Source organism: Pezoporus flaviventris, unplaced genomic scaffold, assembly GCF_033815535.1.
Source record: "Pezoporus flaviventris isolate CSIRO_AGI_PZ_B2104156 unplaced genomic scaffold, CSIRO_AGI_Pfla_v1 ptg000130l, whole genome shotgun sequence".
In the NCBI taxonomy this organism is placed as follows: domain Eukaryota; kingdom Metazoa; phylum Chordata; class Aves; order Psittaciformes; family Psittacidae; genus Pezoporus; species Pezoporus flaviventris.
In genome coordinates, this window is record NW_026892678.1 from 563,670 (window position 1) to 586,184 (window position 22,515).

The window sequence follows — 22,515 nt, forward strand, 5'->3', positions numbered from 1 at the left end:
AGTGTCCTGGGTTCAGCAGTAGCAGTCATGTTTCTCCTTCTTGGTAGCTGGTGCAGTGCTGTGTTTTGACTTCCAGCCTGGGAACAGTGTTGGTGATACCAATGTTTTCGGTTGTTGCTAAGTGATGTTTACCCTGACCAAGGACTTTGTGAGGCTCATGCTCTCCCAGGGAGGAGGGGAAGCTGTGAGGAAGCAGAGATGGGGCGCCTGACCCGGGCTAGCCAGGGAGGTATTCCATACCACAGCACGTCATGCCCGGGGTGGGGGGTAACTGGGAGTTACCCGGAAGGACACGGGCTTCCAGGTGGGACTCGTTTCTTGGCCAGTGGTATTGTATTCTCTTCCTTTGTTATTTTCCCTTATCATTGTTGTTGGTGGTAGCAGTGGTGATTTGTGTTGTACATTGGTTGCTGGACTGTTCTTGTCTCAACCCGTAGGAGTTGCACTCTTTCGATCCTCCTCCCCGTTCCTCCGGGAGCAGGGATGCGGAGAGCCCCGGGGGGTGGGGTCTCTATTGCTCTCAGCCCGGCACCACTCACTGGGAGTGAGTGAACAAGCTGTCTGGCTAGGGTTTAAACCATGACATAAATTAAGAGATCTGTCAAGAGATATGTTAAATATAAACAGTTCAAACAAGAAGTTTCCATGTGATGTGCTGCATTTCTCACTTGCACAAATGTAAACAAAATATTAGCTCTCTGAAACAGAGCTTTTATTTTGTTTCCATCTCTTCTTAAGCTTCACCTAGTGAAATAAAAAGTTCAAACCCTCTGACTCCCTCTGAATATACATGGTGGTGCAGTAGGTTTTAAAGTGTAATCCTGAGTAACATGCTACCTGTGTGAACAGATAAACTGATGACTAACAATAGCTCTTTGGAAAGGTATCAATATGTCAGGGCATGGATGGAACGCTACCTTTAGCAAAGTAGTTTAGAAGCACTCAACCACCAATCAGTTCAGATACAAATGGCTGGAAAATATAGAGTGACAAAATCAAGATGCTCAGAGTTTAATTTTGGAGCAAAAAAGTTCATTGCATATCACTTCAAGTCATAGAACCATAGAATCTGCTAGGTTGGAAAAGACCTTTAAAGATCAAGTCCAAGCTCTATCCCAGCACTGCCAAGCCCACCACTAAACTATGTCACTGTCTCCTCTGCACGTGTTTTCTAACACTTCTAGGGACTGGCTAGCAGACAGACCTCAGCTTCTTCAAACTATTGCCTGTTATTGTCTGTGTCCATTGTTTTGGGCCTGCCCTGCTAGTATCTAGGATAGTTCCTAGTCAATGCTGTGGAAACATTCAAGGATGTGGACCAAGATTCTTTCAGCAAACACTAACTTTTTAGTAGTGGTCGAGGTATCACCTGCACACTAAAGAGAGAAGTATTTAAGAATGAGCCTATTGGACTGCTGATGATCAAATTCTCCCTTGAAACTCTGCTAATTTCAATATGAGTCTATTTAATCTGGAGACCAAAATTAACAAACATAGTAACATGGGATTTTTTTTACAAATCCACTGTTCAATATGGATGCAGTTAAGAGTTTCACATTTCCATGTTTTAAAAGGCAAGTAGTAAATTGAACATCAGAGTTGGGAAAAAAAAAAATCAGACTGGCCTTAATTAATCTTTTACAGTAATTATTTTTTTTATTATTTTCTGGTTCTACACAGTAAAAATATCTGTAAAGCCAGAAGGAGTATTTTTATGTAAGCATCTGTTTCTCTTTTCAAATGAGCATTCAAGTTCCTTTACTTAGAATATATCTCTTTTTCTTTAGTGTTCCAAATAGTCTGAAAACTAGAGTTAATATATTACAGATTATCTATACACTTCCTTGGTCAAGAAGAAGTAGCATAAGCGTGTTAGAAGTGTTTTTTTATGTTAGTTTATCAAGAGAAAGTTCAGCTGCAGAAATAAGTGCAGAAGGCTTTTTCTGAAAGCAATGGTGCTCATAGTTTTCTTACATTTAGTGGAAACAGATTCTCCAGTATGCATACAATTCTCTTAGATCAGCCTCTCAAAACAGCATAATGACACTGCTATTCACCAAAGTTACCTTTCCCTCTCCCTAAAGCTTTTTCTGGATAAATAATGATAAGCATTGTGTACGTAAATGTGAAATACTCACTGTTTTGTTTTCACTTCTGCAGCTTTATTTAGTCACTTATAGGCTTCTTGAGTACCTAATGAAAATTCCATATTTCATAACCTATTGTAAGTTTGCCCTCACTAATATTAAACCTATTATCTGGTGTCTTCTTATGTTATTGTTTTAGAAAATGAATGTAGTAATGAATAAAACCATCTGTATCAGTTCATAGTCCTTTGAATGTCTCTAACACTTCTGTTTCAGTTTATATTCAATTTCCATTTCTATTCAAGTAGCTAGTAATTGTCTTTTGTTAAGCATGAATGTCTTTTCAATCCATACACAGCCAGACAGATGATTTCTTTTGTTTTATTTTAATTTGCATGTAAAGTTGCCTATGACTTCTTGAAGGAAAATGAATGATAAGCACGTTTTATTTTGGACAGAAATGTTATAATGTGGCTGTGTAATACTTGCTAGAGGAGTTAACAACAACTTCAGTACTGCCCATATAGTAATCTGTACACCTAAAGTAATTTTGTTATTCATTATTTTTTCCTAGAGAAGTTATTTTTTCTATGCAGAGACTACATTTGTCTATTCCCTGCTCAGGGTATGGTTAACAAAAATAAGAAGCAGCCTATAATTATGTTAACAAATCCAAGAAAGCTTCTATCACTTCTTCATTCAGCTCACCTTGCTCTTCTTTTATTTCTCTGTGTTCACATAGCACCCTTCAGAGTTACTTGGTAAACTCTGTGGAATGACATCAAAATTGACAGCAGCTATCAAAAGAACAAATTTTCCACTTGCATAATATTCTTTTGATCTCAGTGCTTATTTTAAATTATGAGTACAAATATCAGCATGTTTAATACAAATGAAATTTTAGTAATGTCCACTTTTTTAAGGTGGGACCTAACTTCAAGTACATCTGATATGAAATACTTTTCTGTGCTCCTGCTGTAACTGGAGTTCCTCTCATGGATAAGCTAATTTCTTGCCCTCAAATGCAGTCATTGCTGTTCTTTTAAATTTGTACCACTAAGATTTGTTGTAGAATTTTCCTCAATATAATTTGGGTTTACAGAGGTTCTTATAATAGCAGCTCACTAATGTTATTAGAGCTGAGAATAATATAAATTGACACAGGTAACTGAGTAAGCTGGAGCAGACAAAGGCTTTTAAAATCATATATTCTTTTAAAACCCAGTAAAATGTTTCCATCTTATTTTGGGCATGGACTATGTTATTTCCTGTTCTAATATTTGCAAATTAGAGGAAAGTAATGTAATTAATATTATTATTTTTATTTGTATTGAAGGTGGGTGATGTTATCTTATAGCTATCGAGAGAGAGAACATGTTTGAAGAAAGGGTTCTGCTACAGGAATTTGTTTTCCTTCCACTGAAGACAGAAGTCTAAAATACAGACTTCTGCACCAAAATAAGCAAGCTATTTCAGTAATAGAAGCAGTCAGGCTATTCTGACACAAGTTCTAAAGCTGAAGATTTCCTCTGAAAAAGATGACACATATCCCCACATATTGTCATGAGAATGAACAGATTGTGATGGGAAAAAAATTCGACAGTACTAAAGGGAATAGTACATAGTATCTACTCTCACTGGGATTAATCATTCCTTCAAATAATTCTGTTAATCAGATAGTTTAATTTTGAAACCAACTGGAACAATAGAATACCTTTAGGTCTTTGACACAAAGACACTCACAGACACTCAAGTAACACAATTTTAGGTTATTTGCCACTGTTTTATGATACTTTACCTCAAATTCACCCTATAAAATTAGTCAAGCTCAATATTTTTCTTTTGCTTAAGATGTTTCTGAATTAGAAGCAAAAAAAAAAAAAAAAGGTTAAATAATTATATGATTAACAGGTACTATGTTTCAGGTAAACTAGCTAACTAGCTTTCAAAGTAAGAAATGTTTAATACATTCTTGATAATATTAAACTTTACTAGTCTTTTAGTTAGGACATTTTTCATAGTTCCTTGTTGGAACTCCCAGTTGGAAAAATTGAAATATCCCTTTGGAATGGCTATAAGGACATTTAACCATTCAGAGAACTAAGTAATTATTCCTACTACTTGGTTCAGAACTTTTTGCTGTAATATTAAAAAAAAAAAAAAGTCATAAGATTATGTCTTCTAGAAGTTTTGCACGCAGTAACATGGTCCTTTTAAGAATCATAGAATCAAAAAATAGCTGGTGTTGGAAAACACCTAAAGATCATCTAGTTCCGTCCCCCCTGACAAGGGCAGGGACACAACACACTCTCTCCTTTTTCTTCTATCCTTTTTTTTTTTTTTTGACTTTTCTCTATATCTTTTCCTTTGTTTCTTCAGTCTATTATAATCTGAACCATGTTTAATATCTTGTGCTTAATATACAATTTTTTTTTTCCCATTTCACCCAAGACTTAAAGTTAAAAACTGTAATGTTACACAACCTTTAGGAAGCCGAAGTACTCAGTCTCCAATTAATACCTAGCTATTAGCTTAAGTGGTTTCCTCTGCTTTCAAGACGTAGGGAGTGGACAGGCAACAAAATTTTTCCCTGCAGCAACCTCCAGTCTTTTGAAAACTAGAAACAGTTCATTTGGAATGAAGTTCAATCAAATGATGGTACAGTTTTCTCTGTGTTTAACTACAATAGACTTTTGCACTGTTGCAGCACTTGTTGACTTGTGAAATCAGAACAGTAACCTCAAAATTCTTTTTTCACCGAGGTTCAAATCTAGCCTCTGAACCCTCATACTGTTATCATATTTTCCCCTCCATTTTCCACATTTTTGAATCCTTATTAAAATGCAAAAAATATGGGGGGGTTTGTTTTTTTCTTTTGTTTAGTGGGAGGTTTTGTTTGTTTTCTCTTTTTTTTTTTTTTTTTTTGCTTAACTGTTTTCTAGCTTCATCTTTCTTTTTCTTTCAGCTTCGGGTGAATTGTCCCTTTCCTATATATATTTTTCAAGCCAGTCATTTGCCATTTTTATGTGTTCCAGCCTTTTCTGCTTTCAGCTCAATGGCTGAAAGCGCCTGCCCTAAGCCTCTGCGTCACGTCCTCTTGAAAATGCCTCACTAATGTATACTTGTTTCATTCTCTCCAGGCTGTTTTAGCAGACAACTGTTCTTGATTCTTTCCTTTTTCCCACACTCCTCTCCTGTTAAATTTGTCTCCAAGTACAGTAACTCAAAGCGTCTTCAGTGTGTCATAATCCAAGCCTGTACTGATGTATAGCACTTCTCCGTTACAAGTCCAGTGTCTTGGACCCTTTGCATTTAAACTTATGCTTACTAGATTCCATCTATAGAATAGACCTACCTAATAGAACTTTGGGTATTTTTGTTTTTGTTTTGTTTGTTTGTTTGTTTGTTTCATGCCTGGGCTAACAACAGGAAAACAAGATGGCATGAAGTGTCCACTAATTAATATACAAAGGGCACCATGTTCCAGAACCACTTCTTTTGGGAGGCATCATCTATGCATGCTTGCTTAAATGGTGTTTTGAGATGAAACATGCTCAGTCAAAATAGTATACAAAAAAAAGTTTCCAAAGAGGTTTGAGGTGCTGAAGAAAATTAAGTTTGATACACAAAAATTGGTTTGAACAGAGGTTTTTGTTTGTATCTTTTCTGAACTGAGATTTCTGAACTAAGCAGATAAGAGCAGATTCTTTATAAGAATAAACAATTGCACCTCTGCACTCTGCACTCTGTGTCAGTTTCAGATCCTTACTCAACCTAAGAAAGACATGAAGCCGTTGGAGCAAGTCCAGAGGAGGGCCACAAGGATGGTAAGGAGGCAGGAGTACCTCCCATATGAAGACAGGCTGAGAAAGTTGGGGCTGTTATACCTGGAGAAGAGAAAATGAGTGGAGACTTCATAGCAGCCTTCCAATATCTGAAAGGGACCTACAAGGATACCAGAGAGAGACACTCCATTAGGGACTGTAGCGATAGGACAAGGGATAATGGGTTTAAGTTGAAACAGGGGAAGTTCAGGCTAGATGTAAGGAAGAAGTTTTTTACTGTGAGGGTGGGAAGGCACTGGAGCAGGCTGCCCAAAGATGTAGCAAATGCTCCATCCCTGGTAGTGCTTCAGGCCAGCTTGTACAGAGCCTTGGGTGATGTGGTCTAGGGTGAGGTGTCCCTGCCCACAACACGGGAGTTGGAACTAGGTGATCTTAAGATCCTTTCCCACCCTAACTATTCTATGATTCTATGATTGTTACTCTGAGGTACAGACTGTGTGTAGAAAGGAAGTTCAGCTAAACTGTGAAACTGTGGACAGGGCAAAACAGTATATCAAGCCTTTTTTAGTCACTAAAATTTATGTTGGAAAATCTGCATCCTCCTTTTGCTTAACAACATTTGAAGCAAATCACAATCAGTTCCACAATGGAAAATGCTGGTCTTCCTGTTATTTGGAAGTAAGACTACTTGTTATGCATAGAATATACTCACACATCTTTTTTTCTAAATTAAAATGTAAATGAAATTTATTTATGCAGTTGTTTTACTTACCAATTAAATCTCAAACTATATTTAGGCAAGTTGTGAACAGAAAGACCCTGAAATTATAATCACATCAAACTAATTCTGCCTAACAAAGAAATAAATTCTGCTACTCTTCCTCTTTATGTAACCTTTGATATATGTCAGTCCCAGAGATCATATCAAGAAACTAAATAATTGCATGAATTTTGTTATCACTCTCTTGTAGATGATGAGCCACAGGTCAAACTATCACACCATTTAAATGCAGCTCCAAGAATTATCCCGGTATTCTTCATTGTCAAAAATATCAGCCTTCTGCTACTTGCAAGCACAGGGGAGCAATTAGCAAAACCAATGTCCTAATAAAATTTAATTTTTCCTCCCCACTCTTTTTCAGAAATTCATAAACAGTTCAGATTTATGCAAGAGATTGTTCTCTGTGTACATGCAGCTTTAGAGGTAAATAAACTACTACTGATGTTACTGATGTTACTATGCAAATACCAACTAACTCCCAACTAACTTGCAAGCAAAGAGCTAACCTTTTTCAAGTACTTATAATTCTGCCAATGCTTCTCTCAATTCATCATCAAGGCTTCTGAAGAGGACAACTTGTCTTGGGATGGTAAAAATCTTCCCTGTCAGTAAGCATCACAAGCCTTCTGAAGCATCTGTCTTACCTAAGTGTATTAGAGGTGCTCAGAGTCAAGTACAGTGCCTTGCTTTGGGTTTGGGTCAGCTCTAGATAAAAGAGTTCAGTCACAACTAAACTATCAGAGATCTAAGCAGAGATATAATTCTGAGAAAGGAAGGAAGGAAGCAAGGGAGGGAGGGAGGGAGGGAGGGAGGCAGGAAGGAAGGAAGGAAGGAAGGAAGGAAGGAGACTGTAGGACTGTTGTTCTCTGAAGAGAGTTTCAGTACCATAGATAAGGGGGTGAGAGAGGAGCACTACTTCTTTTCTTACTTTATGGATGAGTTTCTGCTACAGATTAGTCCAGAGTGAACCAGAGAACTATACATCTCCCTGCACAGTGTGGAATCACATCTTGTGGACTTGGTCATCTCTCGGATCACCCCCAAATAAACAGCATAAACTCCTCCCTAGCATAAACACAGCTGAACAGGAATTTTCAGGTTTCTAGCTTAGATACAAGTGCCTATCAACTGCAAGATATTCTCTGGTTTGGTGTACCCAGTAAAAATATGACTCAATAGAGTTAAAAATTTAATACTAGTCTCCCTACTAAATTTGCCTTCAGGAACAGGCAAAGGAAAGAGGGGCATCAAGTTTGAACTCTGTGTAAAAAACATATTGACTGCACAGAGCTGTCTTTGAAAAATTTATGAATTGGTGGACAGTTTATGAACAAAAATTAGAGGTCAAGCCAATAAAGAAAACTTCTTGGCTACCATTTACGACAGGCTGCCTGACCAAGGGAGGCTGTTAACAGGAAGCATTGTGGTTACAGGCTCTGATCCTGCTGGAAGAGTTCAATCAGACTGACATCAGCTGGAAAAGAGGCATAGCAAGCTGCAAGCAGTCCAGGAAACCCTTGTATTGTGCTGAGGGTAATTTCTTAATCCACATAATGGACTGCTTGACCATAGGGCAAGATTTACCAACACAGAGGAACTAATTAGAGAGGCCAAGATTGGTGGCAGCCTGAGCTTCAGTGATCATGACCTGGTGGAATTCACTGCTACTGGGAAATATGGAACTGGTGAAGACTAGAGTCAGGACACTGAATTTTAGGAAATCAAATTTTCAGTTGTTCAAGGAATTAGTGAATAGACACCCCTGGAAAACTCATCTCAAAGATATACAAGCTGAAAAGAGTTGGCAGCTCTTTAAGAACATTAGAGCACAAGATTTCTCAATTTCCCTACGTAAGGAAAGCAGGAGGCCAACTTGACTCAGGAAGGACCTCCTGGTCAATCTAAAACATAAGAAAGAAGTACATAGGCAGAAGAACCAGGGACATGTATCCCAGGAAGAAAGTAGGGACACTGCCCAAATGTCAGGCGATAGGACCAGGAAAGCTAGGCCACAGCTGGAGTTGAATTTGACAAAGGATGATAATAAGGGCTTCCATGGGTACATTGATCAGATAATGAAAATTAAAGAAAATATATCACCCTAATAAATAGGACAGGAGAACTAGTGAAAACTGACGTGGAGAAGGCTGATATATTCAACATTTTTTTTTCCTTAGCTTTCAATGGTAAACTCTCTTCCCACATCTCTCTATTGCTGAACAACAAGGCAGGAACTGCTGGAATGAAGTGAGAAGACCAGCTTTGAGACCACCTGAGTCTCCTAAACATACACAAGTCCATGGGTCTAACAAGATACACCCCAGAATCCTGAGAGCTAGCTGATATAGTTGCCAAGCCACACATTTAAAAAGTCATGTCAGTCAGGTGAAGTCTCCAGTAACTGGAAAAAGAGAATGTCACACACTTTTTAAAAAAATGTAAAAAGGAAGACCCTAAAAACAACTTAACATTCAGCCTCACTTCTATGCCTGTTAAAATCATGGAATAGATTCTCCTGGAATATACACCAAAACACATGGAAGACAGGGAGGTGATTAGAGACAAGGAGCATAGCTTCACCAAGGCAAATCATGCTGACTAATCTAGTAAACTTCTATGATGAAGTGATTGCATCAGGTGGACAAGGGAAAAGTTTCTTGGACATCTGTAAGACCTTTCATACAGACACTCACGATATTCTTACCTCAAAATTGTAAAAATATTAGTTAAATGGATGGACTTTTAGACAGATAAAGAATTGGCTGGATGGCTGCGTTCAATGTCAATAGCTAAGTGTCCAAGTGGAAACAAGTGATCTTCCTCCAAGGTCTATACTGGGACCCATGCCGATTAATAAGTCCATAAATGACATAAACAGTGGGATAGAGTGCACCCTCAGCAAATTTGTGGATGACACAAGACAGATTGGTGTAGTTGATTTGATTGCTGGAAAGGATGCCGTCTGGAGGGAGCTTGGCAGAAGTATGGGTCCATGTGAACATGAATTTCAACAAGGCCAGGTGAAATGTCCTGAACCTAGGCTGGGGTAACCCCCAGTTATCTGTACAGACTAGAGAATGCATCATTTGAAAGCAGCCTGCAGAGAAGGATTGGAAATATTGGTGGATGAAAAACAATATATGAGCCTATAGTGTATGATTGCAGCTAAGAAAACCAGTTGTATCCTGATCTGCATAAAAAGAAGCATGGCCAGCAGGGTAAGGCAGGTGATTTCCCTGCTCTAGTCTCAGAAAAATTACTCAAAATATACATGTTGAAGAATGCAATAGGTGAAGTAACAAAAATTTCACCCAGTTTAAATCAAAAAAAAAAAAAAAGGAGAAAGAGGAAGAGGGGAAATAATATCATGGATTCTATTTCTTCTTTTTTTTTTTTTCTGTGTTGTTAACATGTAAAAAAAAAAACCACCAAAACCCAACTAAAATAATCTGGAAAATGTTTCATGTCCAATGCCATCCCAGTTTACTGTTAGCAAAATATCTTGTTTCTCTCTGGTTCTATCTTGAAGAGGATGGAGAAGCATAATGATGTTAGAACACAGGAAGGAATTTGAACTGTGCTGTGCTGGTTTGTATCCTTCTGAAATGGTTTATCTGAAGATTTATGACAATTGATCAGAAAATTTTAATTATATGCTTTGCAATAGAAGCTAAAGTCTTTAAATTTCGTCTCTAATTTTGATTAGGAAAAAAAGGAAGAAACAAATAGAAATAAGTATCTGCTTCAAGATGATCTAGATTGAAATATTCCATACTTTCAAATCAAACTGCTATGCTTAATTGGGATTTGTCATGCTCATTCTCTGTCTGCCTCTGCTGACAAAATGCTTCACAGAATCAGTGGTTCACGTGTGTTGCACCTTGCTTCTGTTCTAAGATCCAGTCATCCTGCAAGCTGGATTACAGCTACTATGCTATAATGCAGACTTCAGCACCTTGAACTACTGCAGAACATTAGTGTATCCCAGAATTTATAAGTTGGCTGAGGACCATCAGTCATAAAGAAGAATGTGGTTTTCTGGCACCCAAATGACATCAGAGATCACACCTAACACAGCAGCTCTTCTAAACACTAAATAAAGTCAGATCATTCTAGGCTAAAAGGTTTTTCAGTTGCATTGAACAAGCTGAAACAAAGCATTCTGATTTCAGGACTGTGTTTCTTTTCAGTGGAGATTAAAAAAAAAGACAAAAACCTTTTCCTCTATTGCAAATGTTTCTAAGATTCACACATTATAGAAAGTACGCAAAAATCAAGAGGTGTAATGAAAGTCCACCAAGTTTGTTATCCACTTGTTATAGTATATGTCTAACTACAGCTGGTAAAATAAAAAAAGATGCTACGATGGACGTTCAAACATACAACATATTTTAGAATTAGGAGTAAGAAAGCAGGAGAGAACCCTAGCTATATAAAAATGTGCCCTATTTTGAATTATTTATGAAAATAAATTATACGTTTCAAAGCATGTCGAGTAATTAATTGTTTCCTACAGGACAGTATACACCCATCACAGAAATGACCTCCTGAGAATTTTTCACCTCTTCAGCTACAGATAATATTTTAAAGATTCTCAGTTACTTAGCTGTTGGAATACTTGGATAAAATGCAGACTGCACTGTTATTAAATAAGAAATAAGTTTATTTAAGAAAATAGGTTATTGAAAAGCATTAAGATAAATGGTTCTATTAATTCTTCTTGAAATTATTCTCAAATTCTTAGTACAGACAAATGACAGATGCAGAAAATAAAAAATAAAAAATAATAAAAAATAAAGCCCAACCACTCCCCCCCACCACCCCTTCCCCCCCAAAAAAGGAGAAAAATAATTGAATGCAAATGAAAAAAGGATACAGAGATTTTGGAGGGTTCAAAATTTATATCTGCAAATCAAGGCAGTAAAATGGGTTGCCCAAAGAAGTAATAAATGCTTCATCCCTGGCAGTGTTGAAGGCTCTGTTGGACAGAGCCTTAGGTGACATGGTTTAGTGTGAGGTGCCCCTTCCAGTGGCAGAGGGGTTGGAACCTGATGATCTTAGGGCATTTTTCAACCCTAACTATTTTATGATTCTATAAAATCAGAGCACAAGATTCATTTCTGCTTTTGGAGACAAAATTTCCACTAAAGTCTTTTAGGGCAGGTAAGCAGTTAATGAAATGTGCTACATTTCTTAATCCTCAGTGCAAAATCTGCTAGTTAGCCAGAAAAACTTAAAAAAAACTCAAAAACCTCAAAATTGTTTGAAAACATTCAGATCTTCCTCTTCAACTTAAGAACAATAGCTGTAAACAAAACAACTTCTGCTTTACCAGGACTACCTTTGTATGCCCCAGAAAAGTCTTTTTGAAAAAAATGAGAATGTAATTTCCAGTTAGAATTTCTAAGGTTGGATACTGTTTCATCTTACAAATGATGTATGTACAAGTCTTTTATTAGACATTTAATATAGTTAATGCCTATTGTTCCATCTGATCATTACCAGTTAAATAAAGGATGTTAATGTTAAGACATGACTACTTAATTAGCACTAGCTACTTCAGGATAAGATGCTAGCCTAGCAGCAGCAAATGAATTGTGAATATGATATTAAAATAAAGCAATTAGATGGTCTCATTAAAGCTTTGAGACTGGCATTTAGGCAGGTTCTTGGGATCCTAAAAATCTCTGACTACTCATAGGCAAGGCACACACAGTGTGATCTAGCCATGAGATCCACAGAACCAAATACTGTGCTGTGAAGCTTGTGGATGAATTTTTACAAAACCCCTTGAGGTGAATTAAACACATATTTGTGTTTAAATATAAAAGCAAAAATGAATGAACAATGTATTGGATCAAATTCTACTGCAATACATGGTTCTACATGGAGTCCGTAAAGATGCATTGCAAGCAGATTTCTAATACACAATTTCAGGAGCACCAGTCCTGAAAGTGTTTGCATAGGGCACCTCACCCTGCTGTGGGTCCATTCCCCAGCCCAGATCTGCAGTCTAAAAGTGACCCCTGAGCTTGGGCTCCTGAGCACTCCCATTTCTGGATGGCTACAAGGCACTGCTATATTGTAGGATGGCTACAAGACAGTACAAGAGTGAAGTTGCCCATGGTGATGGCATAAGAAACAGCCATCACTATGGGCAACTTATGCCATCTTATGCCATCTTATGCCATCACCACGGGCAACTTCACTTCTTTGCAAGGAGTCTGTTCTGTCTCCGGCATTCCTAATACCAGTCAACTTAATCCCTTCTTGTTCTTGGGCCTTCTTGAACTCTGTGACAACAAATGAAATGTTATTTTGAGTTCTGGACAAGTCATGTTGTACACTATATTGGAAAAAAAAATACTGAAGAAGGTGTAACTGTAAGCTAGTATAGTGTTACCTCCCAATATTTGTCTATCTGAATGACAAAATAATGATGTGAAATAATGAATACCAGCTGTTCTTGATTCTCTGAGTAGAAGATGACTTGTTTCATATCCTGCCTTCACTACCAAATAAACATCACAGTCAAGAGCTACCCTGGCAGTGAGAAGACCACAAATACATATTTGTGAACAGGCAGTGAAACAGCTCCTAAATGTGATATTTTAAAATTAATTTTTTAGATACTACATGCAGTATTGTTCTGGATTTCAGACTGTACTGCCTTGGTATTATCCGAGTCCATTTTTAATATGGTCATATAAATAAATAAATAAATAGAAACTTCAGTTAAACATTTCAGAAATTTTTCACTGGGAAAACCAGCATGAATTCTGCTTGAATAATAGGCTAGCAATGACTTATGGTCTTTCTGTTATCTGCCCTTAGTTGTAAAATACTATCACATGTACATTTACTAAGGTACTCATCTGTACGGGTGTCTACATACTGTGATCTGAAAACACTTACTAAATTATCATTATGTAGGTAAGAACTCATTTAAATATTATTTCGTAGTGTGGTGATGATTATTTTGCAGCACTCCCACTATAAATTTCTGCAGACACATCTGTTCTTCATACTGCCTTTCAAGTCATAGGTTACAGAAGCTGTATAACTGTAGCTATCCACTGGGTAAAAAATCCTGATGTCATCCAGATTATTTTGGGAAGATTCAAAAAAATTTGGTGGTTTTGAATTTTTTTTCCCATTTCCTTGTATATTTTCTTCTAGCTAGTTTTACTCTAACAACTGCAACCTGATTGATTCATTCATTTAATAAAGTTAGCCTAGCAATGGACAGCTTAGTTTAAACAAGAGATCTACAATGAATGAAAAGTAATAATCAGCCCAGGTAGCTCCTGAACACTTTGCTCTGTGACCAGATATCTTCAAGGTAAACAGCGAATGTCTGTTAGCACAGGTTTAAGCTGGACATTTGATACTTAGAGAAAAATAAGCAGGAAGTTGAACGAAGCAGTGGATACATTTCTGAGGAATGAAGTCAGTAGATTGCAAGTGACAGGTTCAATTACTGGTCTGTAGACCAGTGACACATCTGCCTTAAACTCTGAGAAATGGGCAATGGAAAAAGGGTGAATAACTCTTAAGATTTGGAGAAAATATGTAACCATTCAGGCAGAAAATTAACAATTACATTTTGTGCCATCAGTAATAAGTATTTCAACAAATATCTTAGGTTAACATCGGACTGTGTGACAGTATATCAACCAGTACACCTGTGTTCAATCAGCAAACACATCCCTCAAAGTGATACTGAGCTGCTTAGTTCAAATGTTGCTTGTTCAGTGATAACTAAGATGGCTGACATCTGCTACAAAAGTATTAAAAAACAATTTGTTTCATAGTCTTGATGCCAACTGCAAAAAGATTTATTTATTTATTTTATTTTATATTAATTTTATTTTATTTTACGATTTGTTCATTGACAATGTACCTCTTCATGCTTTTGCTCTGAAACCCCACCCCCTTCCTCTCTCAAACACACACATTGTCACATATGCCCCTCATAAACTACCACAAATGAATAATTATGTTATGCATGAAATCAATATATTTATTGGTAATAACAAAGCAAGAGGGAATTCGGATCACTGAATTAAAAAAATGGACTTCTAAGCATTTCTCCTTTAATATGGAATTGAAAGTCATAATATGAAACCTAAGTTCATTACCATTATTTTGGCATGAAAGAATAAAATTTAGTATCAAAAGTCAAATTGATGAGTATTTGATAAATATAAAATAACTCATCAAAATAGGGACAGACTTAATAAATACTAAAAATACACTTCTTCATTTTCTAAGACATACATTATTGAAAGGATCTTCAAAAATGTTGAGAATGTTTTCATCAGTCTGTGAAAAAAAAATACTGCTGATACAGCAAAAGACAGGAATAGACCGTGTATACTGTCTGGTTTCTGAACATCATTTTTTTGAGGACTTGGGGGTTGTTCCTTCACAATATGTTTATATTGCTGTCAGAAATGACACTCTAGCTTTTCCAGCATATCTGGCTAGCTCTAAAGATATTATACTACACTCATAACACAGGAGTCATTCCAAACTGTGTATATGTCTATGGGACTCTGAACAGTATTCAGGCATGCTAAGCTCCACACCATTACAGATTCATTGATATCAACCTTGCTTTAAAGTATCATTAAACTCTGTAGTGCAGACAAACTCTTAGTGTTGTTACAATGCATCTCGGTTTGGTCAGTTTGGATTGTGGGGCAACTTCAAGGAGAAAATATTTCTGAGTACTCTTTTCCTGTTCAGGCCTAGCACATAAAATAAAATTACATGTGGTATCTAATGTAATCTTGATCAAGCTCACTGTCCTGGACTTCAAAAAAGTGGACTTTGGCTTCTTCAGGAGCCTGCTTAGGAAGGTTCCATGGGATATAGCCCTAGGGGCAGGGGGGGCCAAGACTCTTGGATCACCTGCTACAAGCTCAGGAGTGTTGCATCCCAACCAGAAGGAAGTGCAGCAGGAGGGCCAGGAGACCTCCTTGGATGGATAAGGAGCTGCTGAGGAAAATTCAAATGAAAAAAGAGGCTTATAAAAAGTGGAAGCAAGGACAGGCGGCCTGGGAAGAGTACAGGGATGTTGTCTGGGAAGCTAGGGACCAGGTTAGGAAAGCTAAGGCCCAGTTAAAATTAAACTTGGCTAGGGAATTAAGGATAAGAGGAAGGGATTCTACAGGTACATAGCAAATAAAAAACAGACTACGGAGAACAGAAGCCCCCTCTGGAAACTCTCAGGAGTACTGGCTACACAGGATTTGGAGAAGGCTGAGGTTCTGAATGACTTCTTTGCCTCGGTCTTCACTGCCAAAGGCTCTGACCACACCACCCAAGTCTTGGAAGGCAGATGCAGGGACTGTGAGAATGAAGACCTTGGGTCCACTGTAGGAGAGGAACTGGTTCGAGACCATCTTAAAAACCTAAACGTGCACAAGTCTATGGGACCTGATGAAATCCATCCGCGGTTCCTAAAGGAGCTGGAGAATGAAGTTGCTAAGCCACTGTCCCTCATTTGAAAAATCATGGCAGTCAGGTGAAGTTCCCGACAACTGGAAAAAGGGAAATATAACCCCCATTTTCAAGAAGGGGAAAATGGATGACCTGGGGAATTACAGAGCAGTCAGTCTCACCTCTGTGTCTGGCAAAATATTGGAGAAGATTCTCCTGGAAGGCATGCTAAGGCACATGAAAATCAACAAGGTGCTTGGTGACAGCCAGCATGGCTTCACTAAGGGGAAATCCTGCCAGACCAATTTGGTGGCCCTCTATGATGGGACCACGGAACTGATGGACAGGGGTAGAGCAGTTGATGTCATCTACCTGGACTTGTGCAAAGCGTCCGACACTGTCCCACATGACATCCTTGTCTCTAAATTGGAGAGACATCAATTTGATGGATGGACCACTTGGTGGATAAAGAACTGGCTGGATGGCCGCACATAAAGAGTTGTGGTCAATGGCTGAATGTCCAGCTGGACACCAGTAACGACTGGTGGCCCTCAGGGATCGGTGTTGGGACCAGTCTTGTTTAACATCTTCGTTGCTGACATGGACAGTGGGATTGAGTGCGCCCTCAGCAAGTTTGCTGATGACACCAAGCTGTGTGGTTCAGTTGATACCCTGGAGGGAAGGAATGCCATCCAGAGGGACCTTGACATGCTTGTGAGGTGGGCTGATGTCAGCTTCATGAAGTTCAACCATGCCAACTGCAAGGTCCTACACCTGGGTCAGAGCAATCCCAGGCACAGCTACAGGTTGGGCAGAGAAGAGATTCAGAGCAGCCCTGCGGAGAAGGACTTGGGGGTGTTGGTTGATGAGAAAATGAACATGAGCCGGCAGTGTGTACTTGCAGCCCAGAAAGCCAGCCGTATCCTGGGCTGCATCAAAAGGAGTGTGACCAGCAGGTCAAAGGAGGTGATCCTGCCCCTCTGCTCTTGTGAGACCTCACCTGGAGTATTGTTTGCAGTTCTGGTATCCTCAACATAAAAAGGACATGGAACTGTTGGAACAAGTCCAGAGAAGGGCCACGAGGATGATCAGGGGACTGGAGCAGGCTGAGAAAGTTGGGGCTGTGACAGGACAAGGACTGATGAGTTCAAACTTAAACAGGTGAAGTTTAGATTGGAAATAAGGAGGAAATTGCTTCCTGTTAGGGTGGTGAGGCACTGGAATGGGTTTCCCAGGGAGGCTGTGAATGATCCGTCCCTGGCAGTGTTCAAGGCCAGGTTGGACAAAGCCTTGGGTGATATGGTTTAGTGTGAGGTGTCCCTGCCCATGTCAGGGGGGTTGGATCTTGATGATCTTAAGGTCCTTTCCAACCATAACTATTCTATGATTCTATGAGTCTATGATTGCACATACTCCTGCTGTTATCATGTATATTAAGATACAAACCATACACATGAACAAAATCATCTCTTCATTTGTATAGCTATCCAGAACAGACATATAGGCATAACTACCCTTGAAGAGCTGAGTATGTTTCCATAAATACAGCCAAAACTTTTCCTTTACAAAAGAAATGTTTGAGTTTTGTGTTGGTTTGGTTTGTTGTTTTTTTTTTAATTTGGTCTTATGTCTATTAAACTGTATCTATTATTTGTTTGCATTGAACAATCTAACAGGAAAGTTGTTTACCTGAAGGCTGTGATTTGCATAATAAATAATTTAATATATTTATATGCAAGAAAAAAACAAAACTGTTTTTTTTTTAAATAGCTAGAAAGTGCTATCACAGCAGGAGATGTATTTTGGGAAGAAAGTGTTTGGTTTTGACATGCAGTGTCTTTTCAGCACTGCATTCAATTAAACTTACATTAAATTGAAATGCAGGAATACAAAATAACAGCAGCTGTGATGTTCACAAAAATATTAGGAATGGAGTTTTTCTGAGCTTGCCTTATTTGCCTTTCCGCTTCAGCTTTATTCTGTAAATATCAAAATGTTGCTTTTTCAATACCTCAATTTGTACTGTATAACCACTGCAAGAGAAAAGCTTGTTAGAAAAAAAGAAAGTTGATGTCTACCACCACTAGGATATGCTCTGTAAGAGGTGGAAGACAGTAGTCAGATGGGATTCACCGCTGGGTGTCTTATTCCCTGCTTTTCTTCAACTTAAGTTTTTATTAGTTAAAACTATGATACATATTCTGTTCAGAAGAACTTTGTCTGCAAAATCAAAAAAAAAAAAAAAAATGGAGAGGACACAAAAGAGTGATGGAGAGAACCATGGTTTCTGAGTTGTGTGCTGATGTTCTCCATGAGGGCTTACCAGCTGACAACATGTGATGGGAGAGAATGAACAGATAAGGAATTGAATGGACAGCTTTCCTTTACTCATCATGGAAAAATGTAAAAAGACATATTAAATCTCCTCTATGCAGTTATAAATAGAATCATAGAATCATAGAATAGTTAGGGTTGGAAAGGACCTTAAGATCATCTAGTTCCAACCTCCCTGCCATGGGCAAGGACACCTCACACTAAACCATGTCACCCAAGGCTCTGTTCAACCTGGACTTGAACACTGCCAGGGATCGAGCATTCACCCATTCCAGTGCCTTATCACCCTTACAGTAAAGAACTTCTTCCTTATTTCCAATCTAAACTTCCCCTGTTTGAGTTACAAGGGAGACATCTCACGGTAGGACATTTATGTATCTTTTTTTTCTGTGTACTTTTCCCTCATAAATGACTTGAAGCATCATCCAAATAAATTCACAGAACTCTGCTACATATCTTGGCAACCATCTGTAGGGTATATATTTTGAATTTCTTGTAACTTTAGTTTGTAAACATCACCAAGAAGTTCTTCCTTGATGATGAGCATGTGTACAATTTTTAAAAAGTTTATGTGACACTACTCCCATGAGTAGTTTAGCTGATTAAGTCTATGCTATACAATAATTATAGGATCTGGTGTCACTCAGCCTGTCTGGATACTGCTGAAATCTACAGCTTGCCTACATAGTGTAGCCACCAAAATACAAAGATCTGTAAGAAAGACATTTAAAGGTCTCCTACGAAAGATTCCTGGTGATTTTTCACCAAATGAAGATTTCTCAAAACACTTGCAATGCAGAAGACAAAGATGGAGAGTAACTTGTTGGGTGTGGAGTACCAATGCATGTCCACAGAATTAAGCTTTTTCTCAGAATTATCTGTTAGATAATCCCTCAAGATTATCACAGCAGCTGATTTGTACAGATGGAATGAAAATTTCCCTCAAGCCTTTCCCTATCTGGAGCGTAAAAGTTGTTTTTAAACCAAGAACTGGTAACAACTATGTGTCTAAATATTGGCAGATGTCCAAATCCTTTTAAAAGTAAGTAGCTTATCTTGGCTTGATACCTATATCATGTGTAACCTGTTTAGAGTCAAAAGAATGACAGTGAATTTCCTGTGATTTACATTTCTGTCACATATTGCCATGTAATTCCCAGTCAGTTCTGAGTGTTAAAATTAATTTCAGTAATAAAAATGTTTAACTTTACAACCTGCTATTTGTAAATAGGTATGAGAACATATATTAAGTTAAAAAGGGGAAGAAGTCTTTTTTCCCACATAACATTTCCAATGCTTAGTTTAAAGCCTGAGATTTTCATGTTTTTATCATGGTATTTATTCTTTTCTCCTTAAGAAATTATGATGTCTCATGAATCCATTTATATCATTAATCAGTCATGTTTTCTGATTATAAAGTGCTTTCTTTCATACTTTACATTAATTAGTTGCTCATTCTCTAATTTTACGCTATTCTTAATTTTGGCCTATATCCAGGAAGGCACTTAAAAATGGGCTTATTTGCCTGACTTCAACAAAACTGCTTATGCACTACAAGTTATATTGTACATAAGTTACTTGCTGGAACAGGACCTTCTAGTTATAAACCTTCATTTTTGAGCCTGCTACAACTATGTATAACTTATTTCTTTTAAATTTTCATTCACTTCTGGGGCTTTAAAGATGTAAAATACTTCACAGAATCCTGTCTATTTCAGAAAAAGAGCAGGTTGCTTCTCCTTTTCTAGAAACCATAGATCTATTGGCTACACCAAACAACTACAAAGTGTAATTTTCCTTGAATTATTTAATAAAGGCATAAATAAATGAAAAGAAACCTTTTGCTGTAATCATCAGTGGGCTATGCAGCTCAAGAGACTAGAATAAGCCAAGCATACATTTGAGTATGACACATGATGTACTGATAGCAATTCATTACTGTCTTAATACTATCTTTGTTACCATCTTGGCTGCTTGGCACCAATGGGAAGAGAGCTGATGGACTTTACCAATTTATAGAGGACATGTCAACATCAAAAATACGCCAATTCAGCTGAAACTGATTGTCCCATAAATTGGTCATTTCAGGAGACAGTCCAAGAGCTTAGCATTTCCATTTTCTATTCACTGTTTCTGAATGTAGTCAAAGCTCGTAAGTGAAGCTGAAACAGAGAAGGAAGACAAACAGCAGTAGGCATTTACTTGTTTAATCCTTAATCATTGACAATATTTTTTAAATTACATATCCTATATATCTTTGATTAAAAATGCAAAAACGTCATCTTTTTCTCATTAAAAGAAGTTGTATGCCTTAGTCTTAGCAAACTGTAAAATATGCAACTTGCATGAAGCATACATGAATTATATTCTAAAATACAGTCACATGCTGTCTCAACAACTGCTTAAAAAAATAAATGCTACATTTAATTATTTGGCCTTCCTTTTACAGATGCAGAATACATAAGTGTCATCAAAGAATCTCCTCATCTTTTTTAGGCTTCAAGGTTGTGCTGAAAGAACAGTTTGTGGAAAAAGTACACCCAATGTAAGTACTGCATCCCCAGAGGCCGCAATGGGCACCAGACATTCAAAAAAGTATATAATTTCCCATTAATTTGCTCATATTGCTCCAAGTCCACATGAAAACTACTAGAAACTAACACAGATCAGTAAGAACATTTCAGATATTATGATATGGTGTCTTCAAAGTGTCATAGCTGCATAAGGATCATCAAGGTCTTGGCCATAAAACCAGATTTACTCAGAGGAGTTTTTCTGCTAATTGAGTTGAACTTCAGGGGAGACTCATTGCTCATGCACGCTGCTAACTCACAGAAACATTCACAGGTACTGAAGATTCACAGAGATCTAACTGGTAGCCATAAGAACAAAAAAAACAGTGCATTAGCACACAGTCCAGAATCCAGTATATGTCATACTGTTGAGTTCAGTGTCCTGTGTCAGATCTGGAATATACTGTTAGAATATTTACCATCCCACTAAAGTGGCATGAACATGAACTGTTGTACACTTTTCTACTGCTGTACACTTTTCAACTCCTGTACGGTTATAATCTTGAAATTTGGTAAGCCTTAAGTTTCTCTAAAATCAGATGCTGTGGAGATAGATTGAGCTTTGGTTGTTCCCAGAGATGTTGAGTATCAAATGTGCTACATACCAAGAGTTAAGATAAGGATTATTTTAGGCATGGATTTGACGGATGAACCAGTCAGTGAATAAGGAATTGTCTGTATGGTCATACTCAATGAGTTGTGCTCAACAGCTTGATGCTGAGACCTGTGATAAGTAGTGTCCTCAGTGGTTGGTTGGAACCGGTGCTGTTCAACATCTTTGTCCACAACATGGACAGTGAGATTGATGCATCCTCTGCAAGTTTGCTGATGACACCAAGCTGCATGGTGTGGTCGACACGCTGCAGGGGAGGGATGGGATCCAGAGGGACCCAGACAGGCTGGAGAGGTGGTCCAGTGCAAACCTCACGAAGTTCAACATAGTAAAGTGCAAGGTCCTGCACCTGCACTGGGATATTCTCAAGAACAAATGCAGGTTTGGGGTGGGGGGAGGGTAACTAGATTGAACGCATACCCAAGGAGAAGAGCCTGGGGGTGTTCACTGGTGAAAAACGCAACATGAGTCAGCTTCAGTGTTCACCTGCAGACCAGAAAGCCAACTGTATACTGGGCTGCATCAAAAGAAGAGTGACCAGCAGGCAAAGGGAGGTGATTCGCCCCTCTACTCCACCATCATGATAACCTCCTCCCGGCAGTCCTGTGTTCAGGTCTGGTCAGCAACACAAGAGGGATGTGGAGCTGTTGGAGTGCATCCAGAGGAGGCCACAGAGACACTACGAGGGCTGGAGCACCTCTCCTGTGAAGACAGGATGAAAGAGCTGGGGCTGTTCAGGCTGGACAAGAGAAGTCTCTGGGGAGATCTTAGAGCATCTCCCAGCACCTAAAAGGGGCCTACAGGAAATCTGGAAAGGGACTTCTTACAAGGGCATGTAGCAATAAGATGAGGGGCAATGATTTTAAGCTGAAAGAGGGTAGATTTAGATGAGATA